This window comes from Sinohyriopsis cumingii, unplaced genomic scaffold (genome assembly GCF_028554795.1).
Source record: "Sinohyriopsis cumingii isolate HCF-2022 unplaced genomic scaffold, ASM2855479v2 utg000360l, whole genome shotgun sequence".
Classification (NCBI taxonomy): Eukaryota; Metazoa; Mollusca; class Bivalvia; order Unionida; family Unionidae; genus Sinohyriopsis; species Sinohyriopsis cumingii.
The window spans coordinates 284,598-300,659 of NW_028315892.1; the positions used below are offsets into that span (position 1 = coordinate 284,598).

Sequence of the window (16,062 nt, forward strand, 5' to 3'; positions counted from 1 at the left end):
TGTTTTTATATTATATTTTTGTATGTTTTTCTAATTTCATGGTGTTTGTGTTTGTAATCATATCATATATATGTTTTTTATCTTATAGATGTCGTCTAATGTTGTATAGCGCTTAGTGCTTCTAAAGATTTGGCGCTATACAAAGTCCTCATTATTATTATTATTATTATTGTGAATTTAATGGGAAAATATTGCTTACTTCCGAGTGATTCATTTCATATCTTAACATCAGTCTAGTGGAGTCAGTTGTGTTTAATTATATTTTGTGAAGATTTAATTTATTTATTTTAATTATTGATTGTAGTTAGAAAGTGTTCTTTGAGTTTAGGACCAAATTACTATCTTGGAATTATTGTGAATTTATTCAAGGATATTTTGTATTATATTGTTGTGTTACATTGAGACTGTCAGCACATACACACTATTCCTGATTTTTGGTACATTCAGTATCGGTGTGTAAAAGATATGTACAATGCTGGTATAATGTAGTGCCATTTTTCTTTGCAGATATCCTAGTAATTGTATACTTTTTATAATTATGAATTTTTGTTTAAAAAATGCAGCTATATTACAGTAGTTGCAAATTGTCATATTGGTTCTTTAATTAAATTGGAAATAAATTATAGGATACTGAGTTTCTCTTAAACAGGTTTAACATATTCTTGCCAGGGGGAGCAGGGTCAGAACCCTTGCAAAGTTGTAATCATAACAGTTTATGGGCATTCAATTAATTCTGACTTGTTTTTGCATGATTTTGTAACTGGCAATAGTCTGTGCCCAAAGTTTAAGCATGTCAGTGTAAATTAACAGTACATGCATACAAGTTTTGTTATCTATCTGTTTATAACAGCTTAAACTCACTAGACAACACTGTGGCATGCAGTTATAGAAATATCTATTGCAGTGTGAATTGTGTTTGTAGCCATTAATTGAAGAACTTCTGGTACCATGATGAAACACTGCATTGCAAGTTTCTCAGGTTTTACTTTTCATACAAGATTTATTTAGGATTCATGTAGAGCTTAAAGAAAAAAAGAAATTGATAGTACAATGACTAGGCTACCTCTAAATCAAGATTGTGCTCCTGATGTAAGTTACCTGTCTGATCTGTTCACAAAAGGTGCTCAATAATTTGCCTCAAAGAAACACTTGATCCATTTGTCAAAATTATGTATTTGCACAAAAACTTCACAGTACAGGACTGGTAAAATGTACCCAGCTCTGAAAGTTTTGCCAGGATTGCAAATTCTTCCCGCCCCCCTCCGAAGGCATTGGCTAGGTGATTATCCCCCTGCTAATTACACCATTAGAACATTTAAATAGCAAAACTAAATTTATAAAAATATATACTTAGTTTAAAAATTTGATATGAATAAATTTCCGGCCCCATATGAATATATTAGTTTTTAAAACCAATCATAATAGATATTTATGTTACAAAATTCCATATTAACAATATATATATATATATATATATATATATATATATATATATATATATATATATATATATATATATATATGTCCATACTTCATTGAGGGGGTCATATGTTTTTCTTATTTTGTTTTGATTTTATATTTAATTAGAATATAAGATGAGGAAACATAACTTTTGCAAGGTCTCACTTGGATGAAATATGATTGTCCCAATTTGTCTGTTTTTATTAGCATGTATAAAATAATTTTGCATTTTATTTGCAATTGCAAATTAAAAAGAAAACAATACTAAGTTTGCAACCACTGTTGTAAGTATTCTAGGTGTTCCCTACTTTATGTACTTTTAATAAAAGTGTCGCAGGTGTGATGATTACAGGTGAATGTTATTGTTTTAACTGATATTTTGTGGGTTCAGTGGAACAGGGAAGGGTGATCAGATTTTTAAAAAAAATAAAGCCACAAAACTTGTCTATTGCAAAGGCCACCAGAAATGTCATATGTCCTGTACGGTAACGTCTCATTAGAGCTTATCACACTAGAGCGCAAACAATATTTTTGTCCTACTAGAGCTAATCTTTTTAGGGCGCATCCCATTAGAGCGCGAACAATGAAACACACATTTGTTAACTGTAAATTTATATTTGTTTTAAATGTGCTGATTCAGAATGAAAAACACATTTGTTAACTGTAAGTTTATATTATTTTAAACAGTTGATTCAGAATATGGCTAATACCAGTTATCAGTTCAATAGCATCAATGCTCCCATCGTTGTACATTACCGTTAGTATCTGAATGCATTTTTCAATGTCCAAATATTTCTTGTTTGGACGTACCACCTCTTGGCCTGCAGTGGTTGCAGTCGTTTAACGTCGAAACTTGCCTGATGGCCACGAATTGCTATAAGTAGACGCCAGATGTTTGAATGATGTTTGTTGACCAGACAAGAAAGAATAAACCGTTGAAAGGTATAATAGTTGTATAAAATTATGTGTATTGATGGTTCTCTGGTTTCTGTCTAGTAATTATTTTTTAATAGTGACGAGACAGCCATTTTTGTACACATATATTATAATATATATATAACATTAAACGTGATGGCAATTCAATCTTATTGAACTTAATTTTTTTTTCTCCGCGCGCTATTGTGAATGCACTCTAGTGAGATATTTTGGCGCCCTAATGGGATTAGCCCTAATGAAAAGAAAGGAATTTCAGCGCCTTACTGAGCGGCGCTCAAGTGGGATGCGCTCTAGTGAGACCAAACGTTCTATACATAGTAATTATCACAGGTAATTCCAGGTGCTTCATACAGGAAATTGGTATTTAATCCCATTTATAAGAGCATACGGTGGCATAAAATCTTGGTATAAAAATAAAGTTGAATATCCTAATATTACTTCTTGATTCAATATCATGGATGACAAGTTATAAATTGATATAGTATCGGATGTTAATGATGGCACCTACCCAGAAAACCTGGCAGCTATCAAAGCTCTCTGTAAGAGAAAAAGTGAATTTTGGTTAAAGGCTTTACTGCAAGCAGTGGTATGCTTTATAAAGATGACTTCTTTGAAGAAATGAAGTATCAGCAGTCCTAGCAAGCTTTTATTTTGGTAAGTAGTACTTTAAAAAATTATTAATCATAATATAATATTAATGCAAAATTCTAAGATACTCGGATAACATGTACAGAGCCTGGGTCTATTGGCCGTAGTGCACAATAAAACCCAATGTAACACTACTCGCTAAGCTACTCAATGTATTGATACATCCATACTCTATCAAAATCAATTATCCATCATTATTCCAGGAGTGGAACATGTTTGTCTCTGCTCTCTGTCTTCCTCTGCTTTTCTCTATCTTAGCAACTCTCTCTCTCTCTCTCTCTCTCTTAACTCTGTCTTTCTCACTCTTCATCTTTGTCATCCTTGCTTCCTATCTCCATATTTCTTGTTTTCTTCTCATTCGTCATCTCTTTCTTCCTCTCTCTATCTTCCTTTCTCTCTCCCTGTCTTATGTTCTCTGGTCTCATTTTTCCTTTCTGTCTTTTTTTCTCTATCTCTTCCTTACGTCTTCCTCTTTGTCTTCTCTCTTGCCCTCTTATTCCCTTTCTTCCTCCCTCTTGTCCTGTATTCCTTTCTCTCTCTGTGCCACTTCCTCAGTGTCTGTCTTCCTCTTTCTTCCTCTTTCTTTCTCTTCCTCTACTCTCTTTCTTCCTGTCTTATATCTCCTCTATCTCTCCCTCTCATTTCTTCTGCCTATTCCTCTTGCTCTCTCTTTCTTCTCCTATCTCTTTCTTCCTCTGTCTTCTTCTATCTCATCTCTCTATCTCACTTTTCTTCTATATATATATTCCTCTCACTCTCTCTTTCTTCTCCTATCTCTTTCTTTCTGTCTTCCTCTCTCACTTTTTCTCTCTCTTTCCTTTCACCATCTGCCTCTAGAACTCTCATATACTGCTCTTCCTGTCATTCTATCTCCTTATGTCTCTCTCTTCCTTTCTTTTTCTATCTCAATCCCTTTCTCTCTTCTTTCTCTCGTCTTTCTGTCTAGCTCTTGCTCTTATTCTCCTCTTTCTCTCTGTGTCACACAAAGTGCATAATGATACATTGTAAACATTCTTTTCTTGTACTTTTTAAATATAATTGAACTGTTATATTTTATTTTAACAGGTAAATACACATGGTGGACATGACAAAACATATGACAAATGCCAGGAATGGTATTACTGGATGGGGATGAAACAACATATAATAAAATATGTCAGTGACTGCAATAAATACAATAGACTGAATCTAGGCCAATACAAGCAGTACCTCCTCTGAATTCCTTACCAGTGCCATCAAAAGTGTGTAGCTTAGTTGGTATTGATATTATCTGTCCTCTTCCAATGACAGACAGCGGGAACAAATATATTATTGCAGCCACAGATAATTTTTTTTTCAAATGGTCTGAGGATGAAGGTCTCCCCAACAAAAGTGCTGATGAAGAAAATAAAACTCTACTTAATATAATATGTCGCTTTGGTTCTATCGATCAGGGAAAAGAGTTCACAAACCTTTCACTCAGTCTGGAATTTATTAACAAAACCTTGCAAATTACTATTTTAATATAGTGTTTGGTTACTACTAAGAAGTATGAACAATAATTAAAAGCTGTATTTTATTCCATGTAGGTGATTTTTGAAAGGTTATTAGTCTGAAATTGTAATCTGTATTGTTTTTAATTTAATGGCTCATTTGAAATAAATCCTATATGACTTTGTTACATGAACTTATTACATGTATTATATTTCACATATGCCCCGCCACCGATTTGTTAAGTGACCCATTCTATGTATGGTATTTCACTTGTAGACCTTAAGTATATTACAATAGAACCCATTAATAATAAGAAACTATTTGGTTGGGGGTGGAGGGAAATAATCACCTAGCTGATTCTGGCCTTCCCCCATTTGTTAAGTGACCCATTACATGTATGATATTTCACATGTGGACATTAATCTTATTACCAATTAGTCCGCGGGGAAGGATTGGCAGAGCTAAGTTATCTATGTGAAAAAGTTAGTTAATCAGTAGGTTAAGCAAACTAGGCATCGGATATATTTTTGCCTGGTTCTGTCAAAAGGCATTTTTTTGGTAAGTTTATACCATGTCTTATTTACCTCTCCGTGACTATGTATTTCACATTTGTTCACAAAATAAATGCAATGTTTTAAAACTTTTTATCAAGGTTTAAATACTTTATTATTGTCTTATAATGAGTTAATTAGAGTAATATATCTAGACTGATCAATAATAGTTTGTCCTCATGGATGATAAAGTCCTAATATGACCAAATATCAGGAACAGGTTTTTATCCGGTTCCACCTTTTGGAAAGATAACTGGCTACGATCCCTCATTGAAGCATGTTCATCCATGTCATAATTATTGTGTGCAGGGTACAATATTGCTGTTTTATAATGTGACCAGGAACATTATATTTTCATTTCTTCATACAAAATATTTGAAAACAGTTGAGTATATTCGTTGCACTTGGTAACCATTTTATTAGTCGTACATGAAATCAGGCTTTATAAAGGATACTTCAAAATTTTAACTGTTTTATCATAGTGTTGTGTTCATGTAAAAAGTTTTATAGAAATTATAACTAAACAACTGTACACTGATTTTTTTTATTATTAGCTGAATGAAGATTATGCTTAAGGTGGAAATCGAATTTAGTATTAATATATTTTCATTGCTCTTATTCTTAATGTTTGGAAAGTTGTACTGTCTTTAAACTGCATTGTTTGAGGAAACAACATGGGCATTTACTGGCATCTATTGGTCAGTATGACTGGCCATATTTATTTTCAAACCTTGGTTGATTTTATATTTTATTATTTAAGTAAATTTATATTTTGGAAGACTTGAATGATTGTTTGGTTTTACCTGGTCTTCTTACCTAAGTTCAAGCCCTATGACTTAACGTTGGTCTTTAATAATGCCGATCTGCACAGACAGTATGATAGCTACTATCTTGAAAAACATTGTATCTCTACTCGTCCTAAATGAATGGTCATATTTACATAGGGTTTTCACCAGAAAACTTCACATAAAAATGGCCCCAATCTTGCATCCATTATGGTTCACTTCGTGGCCACTTTGATAATTGTCTTTTTCCTCCCGAATTTCAGAGATAGTTTCTACACCATTATTTAACAGAAAGAAACATTCGTTTGTTCCTGGAAATTCATTTCGGCCAGCGGAGCATCATTGTTTGAAGGAGCTTTTGTTTTACATATCTTGGCTGTAAAGCCAAGTGAGCTTTTGCTATTAACACCTTTGTTTTGCTTTGGTATTGTCTTTTGTCCATCGTGCATCATTTTGTGTCCCTCTGCAACTGCTATATTAATCTTGACACAAATTTCAACCAAACTTGTCAACATTGTAAACATGTTTAGGTTTAAAACATTGTATGTTTGTTTTATGGTTTTGAGTTAGAGAAGCATATTTGTATTATTCAATATGGTGATTTGTGAATAAAAAGGCTTTTTTATTTATTGAAAACAAATTGACATGCTCTTTCACATTTCTTTCTTTCAGTCTTGGTTATGTTTTCTTTCTCATCAATCCAATCGGAAGGTTGTATTCCTTTACATCTGTGCTTTTCCCATGTAAATTGGTGGTTCCGATTGTCTTACCACCAGTCATTGACTCATGAACCAAATAAAATAAGTCGATCAGTTGAGCCCAGATACACATGCAAAAGGTCTGACAAGGTCTTATTCAGAAGAAGATGGACAAAAAAACTTACATGACTTTACTTGTATAAGCAATTTTTCATATGACCCTGATATGCATTAATTCAGGTGTGATAAAGAAAGTGACCCTTCTGCATTACACACAAAGCTGAAGTTTTCAATAAGGAATATATTATTAATTGTGGTTATACTACAAATTCTTGAGTAACTGCAGAAATAGGAATATTGATCACCCCCGCAATGATTTTATTTTCTGTGGTAGAAGTTGTTTGAAATTAGTTTCTACAAACTGCAGCAGAGGATATTTTTATATTAGACAATTACTGCACTATACATAAATGGCAAAATAGTCGAAGATTGATATTATAGTATTTTGAAAGAATGTATTGACATATCAAATTGTAGTTTCATTTTATCTGATCAGTGAATTATGCACAATGCTACAGGTAAAGATTAAATTACTGTTTCACATAAATGTATCATAAGGTTTACTCAGAGATTTGTTAAAGACATAGCCTGGACATATTGATAATTTATTAAATTTAGAAATTGTCTTGGATTAGCAATGATGTACCGGTAGACATGACTTTGGAGAAGAAAAAATCCTGGAAAGTCCTTTGATATTGTACAGGAACGAACTGAAGTAGTTAACATTTAGAGAACCCAAAAATGAAAAAAAGCTGCAATGATGATGATAGTGGTGACATTGAAAACATTAAGTGAATATAGTAGCATAAGAGTGATGATCATCAAGAATGAAATAATTAGAGAAAGATGACTTTAGCATTAATATATTGAATTACAAACAACACCTTTACATGAATAATATGATACTTTTTCGACGATGAAGAATGTAAGCAAATGATGCAGTGTTATAAGTTTTGTGGAAAGAGATTCAAATGCAAAGAGAAAAGCTATAGTGTCAATATAAACAGTGTTTTAAGAACATCTGATGTAATTGTACAAGCGGTGGTCATTTATGTTTTGGTATAATACATTGCGATCATATTACTCAGCACTGCGTGATTTGATCAGATACTGAATTAAAGAACATTATATTAAGAAACACAATTATATTTGACATGTATCCTTGGTTGATGAAGGCTGGTGTAAAAATGTTTGTAAAATGCACTACCACAGGTTTGCAAATTACTTTCACAGTGGTGTATTTTACAGCAAATGGCCATGCAATTAATCACTGTCCACTGATAGTATTTTGAAGACCATATGTATATGTTGAGGAGCACATACACCTGATAATACGTACACCTTCATTCCAACCAAAAAAGATGAGTGGCCCTGGGGGTGACTAACTTGTCTAAAGGGGTCACCTTTACTGATCACTGCCATGTCACATTTGCATGGGTTCAAGTCAGAGGCTAGGCCAATGTGGGTATGTGAGAAAGCTTGCCAGCATATACGTATGGTCTTCAAAATACTCGCTACAATTAGAAACATAAATTATGACTTTTATGAAAACACAGCTGATTAATTTTATTATAATACAATTTATAAATATATAAAGTTCAGTGGCATTGGTATGTAATGACTCTAGAGGTGTTGGCCTTGGAAAATGTTACCTATTAAGCAGAACGTGCCATTATGCATACTGTAAATTACATTTGCTCGCATGACATGTTGGTATAGATGTATTAAATGAGGCATCCTAGTCAAATCACATAACCAGCCTTGCCGATCTTGTGGATCTGTTAGTGAGTATTATTGTGCACTCCGACAATGATTCGCTAAGATATATGTCAATAAAAACTCCCTGTAACGTTAACACTGTTGAGGAAACACATATATTGATGAAGTAACATCCAGGGTTGAAGCAATTACAGTTTATGATCCTGACAGAGTAAACAAACTAAAACAAAATTATTGATTGAATTTTGTAATTAGAGAACGATTTTCCTTTATATACCAGTACCAGTAAATGCAAACGTTCAGTGGGATATTTCCATTCGTCGCAGAGATTTCAGTGCTATTGTTAACCTAGATTTGACAACGGGACCTAGAATGCATTGGGTAACATACATAATAAGACCCAAACATATTTTATATTTTGACTTCTATCGGCTTCTACCACTTCCTAAAATTGTTAATTATTTAACCCATGGTGATAGCCCAGACTGACAGCCATCATTGTCAGATGGGCCAATATATGGTATTTTTGTTGCTAAAGAATTGCATGCACTTGAGCATTCACCATCCCAGCAAATGTGTATTGAAATTACGTTTAAGTTTGCTTAACATTATTCCAAATGTATGCAGATATTTACTCAGTTGTTGTATTGATAAAAATCTGAGCAGATTTTCCACCAAGGCAGATTTGGCTGGGATTTGACTTAAAAGCCACATTGTTGCTGACATTGACCCAAATGAGATTGTGAGTTTTGAAGATCGAACTGGTAAACGTAAAAGGTGTAACATGCTATTTGTGGAATCGACACGGCAACAGCATTTGGTCTGAGTGTGGTATGAATCGCAACCACATTGACTAGTACAGCTACACCCAGAGAAATTGTCGGAACCAGTGTCACAGATGGTGCTGGTAAAATTATTTCGTTATGGCTGCATTCTGGAATACTTGTGTATTCCAAACGTTTCATGGCAGCAGAAAGCAGTTTCAGTACAATTAATAAATCGATGGCTATTGATGACCAAAGAATTAGTTTGAGTTAGTGTTGGTGGAAATGGAAAACCACTGGCAACTCGGTGCACATGTACGAAACCAGGGGTTTGTGGATTTACAATTTAATTCACAATATTTTACTCTACATGAATATCTTCTTGCATGGACTGTTGGTAACTTTCATGGGTTATAATCCACAGTTCACGTGCATACATGTGTGATTTCATAAGCGATGAAGACTAAGTCATGTTGAATATAGGGTTATCACCTGTATCAGTAACTGTTACAAGTCTACAGTGACTGTAATAAACTAAGTCATAGAAGGAAGAGAAACTGAAAAGTTTTGTAAAACTTAACAAAGAACTTAATTATCAGTGTCTTCAAAAGAAAATCAAAGAGTGACATATAATTATGAACTGAATCCAAAATAACATTATTAAGGTCCAAAACAAAAACAATGAAATGTTCAGAATCATTTTCAGATACAAGAATATACTTGTTTGCCAACAATCCTGATGTGTCAAAATGGTGTCATTCCGAGCTTGTTTGAATAATTCCCACTAGTTCCAAAATTTATTATAGTCCAATGAGCACTTTCCATTTCCACTGAATAGTCCAAACATTTCCAAAATCATTTTCTTCTTAACTTTGTAAGGACAGTTAATATTCAACCTAACTAGGATTTTTGAAGTCTTGGCAAGAGAGAGACAGAACTTTATCACCAGGTTGAAATAGTCTTACATTTGTACTTTTGATCTGCCTTGATTGTAATTTTGAGTGAGTAGACATAATATTATATCTTGCTACTTCACAATCAGGGATATAATTTAAAAAGTTTAGTACGAGATTCCTCTGTAAAAAAAGCATTTTCTTTTAACAAGTTCGTGGATTATATATGTCCAAAAAATAGTTCAAACGAACTGAAACCAGCCATTGACAAATTAAACAAGATCTGCAATATTTGGAAACATGATGTAAGACGATGTAAAAATGATGCAAGAACTTCTGACAGGTTTCATTGACTTCTAAATGACCAGCCAAGATAGTTTAATGAGCTAAACTATGCCTTTCCTGTCTATATGACATAAGAACAACATTTTGATAGCTCACTGACCACTCTTCACCAGCGGGTGCCTCAGATGGTCTCGATTTTATCATAACAACCCATTTCCCCAAAACTATCAAGTTGTTTTGTCTGCAGAATCAGCTTCACTAATAACCCTCTGAAACAAACTGGATATATCAGGATCTTTTTCCTTTTCGACGACAAGTGAATGTCGTTTGCCAGCCTGATTTGAAGTAAGAGAATGAGTAGTTAAAATATGATCACAATGATCAATACCTTTTTATTGATCAGTAACAGGAGCAAAGTCTCATCAAAAGTCTGACCAACACATTTGTCAGGCAAAGGAATAATTTCCTGAAAAACATCTTTCCCATGAGCGTTATATTTTTTGCCATAGCTTTAGTAACTGCACAAGCAGGGTATAAATAAGGGATTTCGTTTTAAATAAGTCGTTGCCTATCAATAAATAAACATCATCAATGGCAAGGAATTCACAGCGCTGATAGTCTTTGGTCCTGAAACTAGGTGTGAAGACACATTAACATTATGGCGTGGAATTCGAAGAAAAAAGCACTCTCCTCCCTAAACAAGGACAATTTCAGCAGAAGAAGACTTCTCAGACAAAGGCAGAGTACCTGATAATACAATATTGCGAGAAACTCCTGCTTCCCTTAATATTTTATTGGGATAGGATTGACCCAATCACCAATAAGTGATATAAAACCTTTTGACATAAATGGCTTATAATTCTCCATATAATCTGACCGGGATTTATTTGACGTTTTTTTTTCCAATACATGAATATGACCTTGACCTCAAAGAAATTAACTTTCTCAATAGCTGTCTTTATTCTTTAGCAATTATAAATAACGTACCCGTTCTATTCACTGAATAATCAAAACAACTTTTTCTTCTTAAATAATAGCTAAATACAACATATAATTCGTCTGCAAACTCATTTTAACATACGAAATTATAATCCAAAATAGGAATGACTTTGATCGCTCAGTTCTCTTATATAAACCTTCAAGAGTCTTAATACGACTGTTTGTCGCAATAAACATCATGGTACAGATCTAACTACTTAATCTAACATTTCAAAATACCTGTTCACGTGATCTAATCTATAAACTAGGAAATAACATTTCTTCTAAGAACCCACCTAACCGACCTGTCTAGTGGGAAACAACCCAAAACGTGTCCATATATTTATTATTAGTAACAGCAAACACGCGTGTCAGCATCTATTAATATATACTATGCAATTTTGCGTTCATAATATATTAATATAGAACCTATGAACGTGCGAATTTTCAACTAAAGATAATCACTGCCATTTTCTGTCATGAATAATAATTTTAAAAAACATTTAATTATAGATCTACATCAATCAAAACCCTCTATTATTACTCTACTGTTTGTGTGTATGTACGTATAGCACGTGTGCATAAACATTCCGACACATTTCGCAGGATAGCAGGATTGTGTGCGTGAACAGTGATCCAAAAGCAGTTGCTGGATTGATTAAAATCAGATCTCCACTGCTGTACGTGAAGATCTGACAGCGACAACTTAGGGATCGCGTTCTGGTAACCTGTTATTACCATAATCGCTAATTTTATGAGTCAGTCAGATGAAGTCTTATATCTTTCCGTTTGGAGACTGAGCAGTATGGATGAAGAATAACAATGTGTACGGAACGATTTGATTCACTGTCAGATTTTTTAAAGCTGCGTTTCTGTTGGCAAATTCAAAGGTCACCAGAACATTACCCTTAAACGGTCGTCGTCATATCTTCACGTTTGACAGCGGAGATCTGATCTTATTGAGATTGCTGGATTGTAGTCTGTGTCTTTGAATAGTGATCAAAAAGGGGTTGCAGGATTATGAGACACGTGTATCGCACTAAAAACAAAACGGGTAGCTAGATTGTAAATGTGGCGTAATAGATTTTAGTTTTTTTTTGTAAAAAATAAGATCATTCCGAAAATTCCCGTTTGGCTCCAGGAACAAACAATGTTAAATTACTGTTTGGCTCTAGAGTGCTTCTAAAGTAAACCAACAGTATGGCATAATTTTTAAAACAAACTTCTCATCTGTCTCTAGGGTGACCCATATATGAACTCGCCGGAAATGACAAATTTAGAACAAAACGGAAACAGGTAAGAGCTGAATGATTTTGTGTGTGTGTGTGTGTGTTTAAAACTTAAATTTCACACAACTACGTCAACAACATGAGTATAAGCCTAACATTAGATTATAAATCATGCCGGAAATACATGGAGAAAAACAAGACGCCCATGACATTAATTCACCAAAGAAAGACACCATACTAATATAAACCGATAGAATGAACGCATAATTCTGCATTGTTTTTACTAATATAGTGATATGGCTTCGCCTTGTGTATTCCCAAAGGAAAAACGAGTAATACAGTTGTGACATGTTTAGGACTTAAAAAGTTCCTATATGGTTCAAACCTATCAAACGCTTCAGGAGCGGATGATAAAATCAAAATGTACTTAAGGCACTATCTTCTGAGTTGACACAAGTACTTACACACCTCTTAACAATCACTGGACATTTACAGCATCCTAAGGATGGTATCTGAAAAATAAATGGCATGGCCACTACTAGAAAAAGGTAATCACGTTATTTCCAATGATTACCGCCCGTTGTCACTCACCAGTGTTCTTTGCAAAGAGCTTGCACATATGTTCTGTTCTAATCATGAATAACTTGGATAACTATATGATAAACATGATGCATTACGGAAATTTCAGAGTTCGAAACACATCTTGCTAAGTTATTAATGATCGAGCTAAAAATGTGGATAGAGGTGACCAAGTAGACAATTTCTATTTTTGACTTTGAAAAATCTTTTGACAGGTCCCCCATGAATTGTGGAATTGCAAGCAAAACTCAATGCTGGATATGCGCTTTTTATGTTTCCGAGAAAAATATGTAGTGACAAATGGTTCATAATCTGACTGGTGTTACAAGTATATGCTCTTAAATCAAGTAATAAAAAAAAGTGAAAATCAACAAGGTTTGAAAAATTTAACAAATAATTTCTTTGCCTTGAATACAAAGTGAAAATTGAAAAAGAACTTACGGTATTACAAATTAAATCCAAAATAATCATGATTATAGACACAAGTCCTAATAATTTAAAATTCTGAATACACTTATTAAAAATCCAAATTAAGTTCAATGCTGAAGGAGTTGGTGTGTCTGTGATGACCTGTATCATGCTGATGTGCCAACAGTCTTTAATTGAAACACTAATAAAATTCCAAGTTTTAATTCACTGCAAATCCTAATGAATGTCTCTATCCAAGAATATTATTTTTTTGTGAGCACTCTACATTTCCAGTGAAAATAATCATTGAATTAAATAATTTGAAGAAATAAATTCCAAAATAATAATGGACACAACAATAACACAAATTAATTATTTAGCACGAGCGAATAATCTTTCCAGTGACAAGATTGTATAGTTCCCTACTTGACCTCGGTTCACAATAAAACGGGGAAAAACAGAAGAAGCTAAACGTTACCTAATGCAACATAACCTTCTAGAAAGTTCTGAATGATTACAAAATAAAATGTTGTTTATTATTAGAAAGTCTGTTAGTAAAATTAGAATACATATCCTGGACAATATGAGGTAAATTGTAGGGGAATGCGAATAACATAGACCCAGACCCAAATAAACATATTTGCTTCTATTAATAATTATCCTGATAATAACCCATGGATTTAGATAATATTTTACTTCATATTAGTTGTTTATATAATAAAATAAAAACATAAAACAATTAAGGTCAAGTAGAAAATGAAGTTGATTTTTATACAAGATTATGTCCAATATGCAATGTTACTTTACAATAGCATATAATGAAATATAAAAAATAAAAACTAACAAGCAATGCAAAGTAAATAAACATAATACTAGTACAAAGTAGGTTCTAGAGTACCGCAAGGAACAATAATTTGACCAGCACTCTTCTCCTAGCAACATCAGTGACATCCTAATTGAAATTGACTAAGAACGTCGACTATTCGCAGATGACTATATGCTACTGATTAATCATAATATATGATACTAAGATGTTGCAAATGACATTAAAAAAGCTTGGACGATGGGTTCGAAAATGTGACATGCGATTCCAACTTAACAATGAACCATATGCTTATTGACAAGAAAGAAAAGACATAAAACCAAAATGTCGTATTTACTAGAAGATGCTATGTTAGAAAACCTCAATCAAACAAAATATTTAAATCTCACAATTACATATGATCTGAAGCGGAACCTTCAAATTTAACTCGAACTTTATGCCAATAAAGACGTATCTTATCTTGTCATCTTGCCCATAAAATGCGGAAGAACTCGCTAACAAAGGTTTAGTAAGACCTATTTTAGAATACGCTTGTACAGTACGGGACCCCAATTCCCAGGGTTTAGAAGATGAAATTGAAAAGATTTCGCAAAACGAGCAGCTTTGTTTGTTACATCTAATTATGACTATATGCCAGGAAGTATGACCTCGATATTGAATAATTTGTCTTGCAAACCATTATAAATACGTAAACATAGATTAGATTTTTACTACAAAGGTCTAAAAGCAAAGCAGATGTACCCTTCAATAGTTTAATGAAGCTTAAAAGAACCAGAGAATAAATCAAGACAATATACATATATATCATGCGATAGTTACAAATTCAGCTTATCCCCCCCAAAAAAAAATATTAACCACAACTGTTTAATCCTCAGAAAACCCAATTAAGAAATCTAGTGGGGACACGTTTTTTCATAAAGTAAGTTCTTTTTGTTGTTGTTATAGGGTTTAACGCCATTTTTCCGCACACAATAGGCTATACATGGCGGCCAATATTAATGGTGGAAGAATAACTCCTGAAAACCCCGGAAAGAACCACCGACCCACGAGAAGCTACTGGCAAGCTTTCTCACATACCAACATTGGCTGAATCCGAGACTCGAACCTACGCAGACAGAGGTGAGATGGCAGTGATCCGTAACGGAGAGCACTTTAGACCACTCGGTTACTCGGGGACCCCAGTTCTTTCTGTAATGAAGCAAACCCGTCATTATGATCTAGCACCAAAATTATTATGATACACGAAGAACGAGCTGATAAGACTCAGTTTTGTACATCCTACTCTGCGACCGCTTCGGTGGCCTAGTGGATAGAGCGTCCGCCTCGGATGCGGGAGGTCGCGGGTTCGAAACCCGCCCGAGTCATATCAGAGAGACAAATGGTACAAACGGCTGCCTCGTTATACGCTCAGCATTACGAGGTTAGTGTTAGGACTTGTCGGCCTAGTGTCAGGATAATGTGACTGGGTTGGACATCATGCTACATATCTACCATATGATTCCTCAGTGCTAGAGATCACTGTAAACCACCACACATCGTAGCGATATGACTGAATATTTGTTAAATCTACGTTATAAATCCAAATCACACACACACACACAGCCTAATCTGCGAACCTATCACTTTTCACTACAAGAGACACGAAATGATTGTTTACATACAATTAAAAGTTAAGTCATAAAGCTGCTTTTATATACTGCTAAGACGTTTTCTTGTTCATGTAAAACCTAATCAGATCCAAACTGAATCTATACTTTACAGTCACTATCAAA

The 16,062-nt window shown here is 33.9% G+C and overlaps 1 non-coding gene across 1 annotated transcript; it reads left to right on the forward strand.

Moving 5' to 3' along the window:
* The first annotated feature begins 15,581 nt into the window (after positions 1–15,581).
* Trnap-cgg (transfer RNA proline (anticodon CGG)) lies at positions 15,582–15,654 on the forward strand. Its single transcript has one exon. It is a non-coding gene; the product is annotated as a tRNA-Pro (tRNA).
* Positions 15,655–16,062: the final 408 nt, after the last annotated feature.